This window comes from Mus caroli, chromosome 8 (genome assembly GCF_900094665.2).
Source record: "Mus caroli chromosome 8, CAROLI_EIJ_v1.1, whole genome shotgun sequence".
Classification (NCBI taxonomy): Eukaryota; Metazoa; Chordata; class Mammalia; order Rodentia; family Muridae; genus Mus; species Mus caroli.
The window spans coordinates 4,961,155-4,964,024 of record NC_034577.1 but is presented as its reverse complement, the minus strand read 5'-3'; positions in this window follow the sequence as shown (position 1 = coordinate 4,964,024).

Sequence of the window (2,870 nt, the reverse complement as noted above, 5' to 3'; positions counted from 1 at the left end):
GCATCATTTGTTTTAAATTGCACCACGGTAGAAATCCATGAACTCAGGGCTGCCACAAGCATTCTGGGCACAAAGGAAAGCTGTGCAGAGGCTGCGTCTCTTTTGATATAGATTTTGCCGCCATTGTTCCAGGTGTCTCCGGAGAGAGCTTATTTCCATATGTATAGAGAAACGGAGTTCTTTCTCTTGCCGGTTAAAGTGTCACCGAATGTATTTTTAGCTATACATAAAGCAGCGGCAGTGTGAGGCATCTTACCGCCAGGGTCGCAAGGTTTGAACATCCTTTGCCACTGGAGGAATGCTAATGAGATGATACTTCATTCCACTTATTTTAATTGCCAAACAACACTTAATTCCCCACCCACACCCCCGACTTAAAAAACAAAATCAAACAAATCCCTTTTTGTGTATAGCCAAGTTTGCCCTTGCAGGAGATGGGTGTCGAAGAAAGACCTCAATCCTCCTGTGCAGACGGTTCTAGGCCTGGCCCTCTCCCTGTGCAGTTAGTGCGAGGTGTCAGTGTCTGCTCCCCTTTCCAATAGCTCGGAGGATGCTGAGAGGAGACGCCCGTGGTTGTCAGAGAAACACGGCGATATATTATTAGATCTTTCATAATTAGGCTTTGCTGATGTGTGCAAGAGCTTAATCAAAAACGTTATCACCGAGCCTGCTGCTGGAGGTGGGGGTGTGGTGGTGGTGGGGGAATCTGGAAAGTCAAAGGCTGTTCCTCCCGGTGCTGGTTCTGTAAGATAACAAAAGCAAGACAAAGGCAGATGGCTCCTGCCTGTGGTTCTGAGCAGGCTCATGCTTTGGTTAATCACGTGACTTACGTGAGAGTGGGTTCAGAAAACCTGAAGCCCCTCCTTGCTCCTAATTTCTGAGTCACTCCGCCGACCAGGTGCTGACTAAGGCTGTGGGCTGTGGGAACCTCATTGAATGCGTCTGCCAAGCGTTTCCAGGTAGAGCTTGGCTCCCCGGGGGAGCTCTAGAAGTCCCTCCCTGGGTCACAGCAGGCCTGCCTGACTGCGAATTTCAAAGAGTGTATCTCAGCCCTTAGATAAACCTGGCTGGTGTCCCCTGGCAGCAAAGCTGGGGGAAGACCTCGGGGACAGCCATCCTGCAGCGCCCGGGGCTGTTTGGACAAACTGTGCTATGTTTTTTCTGCCCGTATCTGGGCATGCAGGTGAATCCTGGTCCCGCTGGTATCTTGGCTGGCCACTCTCTCTCAGGCTCTGCGGGGAGCTGGGGGTGCATCCCTGCAAACGCTCCAGCAAAGCTGTGCAAACAAACCCGGCCGATTAGTTGGACAGGCTCACTGGCTCGGGAGTGTGAGCTGGCCTGGCAGCCCTATGCTCTCAACCCTTTCCAGGCTGGGGTGGTTCCCAGAGCGCTCATCAAGGAACACACCACCACCTTACCCTCTGGATGCTGGGTGCTTGTGCATCTATGGGCAGGACAGGATACTGATTCTTCCCTTGGACTCTTTACATACAACATATCACACATTCATTCACACACACACACACACACACACACACACACACACACACACGTGCGCGCGCCACCCACGTTCACTACAGACTATACAGCATTGGGTCAGAAGCCGTGATGGCAGGAGGCACATAAATTTTGTGTCTGAGTTATTTAACCCACCTCAGAGTTGCACAAGACCTGTGTCCTTGTTTTACACGCTGCGTCAGATAGAGGCTGGCAATTTCTGTGTTTAAAGGTTCAGTTTAACACCTATAAATAACCTGGCGTTCTGAGCTTTTTGGGAGAGGCTGCTCAAACTGACTTGACTTTTTTTTTTTCCCTCTTCTGCCTTTGGTTTGAAGTAAGAGTCAACTTGGTATAAAGAAACCTCAGGTCCCCTTTGAGGTGAAATCAGAGTGAATCAGAAAGAGCGATTACGCCCTTCTTTAATCAGAGACTCTGGGGAGGATTTTCTTTTAGGAGAGAAGCGTCAAGCCATGCTCTTTGAAAATTACTTTCATATTTTCTTGAGCAGTTCAGAGCAGGGAGAGTTTTAAGAGATGTCATTCGCTCTTGGATATCAGGCGGCAGCCTCAGCCTTTTGTCTGAGCCCTTCCTTCTGTGTATCCGAAAGGACTTAGCTGGCCCCGGCTTTGTTGGGCACCACACAAGCTATCAAGTGACTAATGCCCTTGGAATCTCGTGGAGACATTTATTCTGCCCCTGTTGCTATGAGCCCTGTGTTCTTTTGTGGAACCTAACAATATAGGTAACATATCTAAAGTATGACCCTGACCAAAGGAACTTAGTTTTAAGTAGCAATTGTAAAATCATTGTGTACACGTCACGGGCCTGTCAGGTCCATTCTCATTGTAGTGTTTCAAGTATGTTTGCGCTAGTGATGTGGGCTGATTAACCTGAAGTGAAGTTACAGCATCAATAGAAAAGCTCACCCACATTCACACTGCCAGTGTTTATTAAACCATTCTCAGCTACTTGGGGGAAGCAGTACTCCTTCAGGGAATTTAAAAAAAAGGATAATCAATCAGAAATTATTCAATGAGCTGACAAAAACAGTATTACAAGTCAAAAGTCCCCCTGTTATTTAAAATAGATGATCCAGTTTCAAGTCAAGAGTTTTTCTCTGTATTGCCCTGGCTATCTTGAAACTAACTCACTCTGTAAACCAGGCTAGCCTGGAACTCAGAGATCCACCTGCCTCTCCTCCCAAATGTTGGGATTAAAGTCGTTTGCCACCATATTTATGTTAATAAATAGCTTTTAAAATTAGCATTTCCTGTCTGCTTCCAAAAATTTGGTTCAAATTCTTCTCCCAGTGCTTGGAATGTTAATTTGGTGACTAGCAGAGAAAGTGGTGTGTGTGTGTGTGTGTGTGT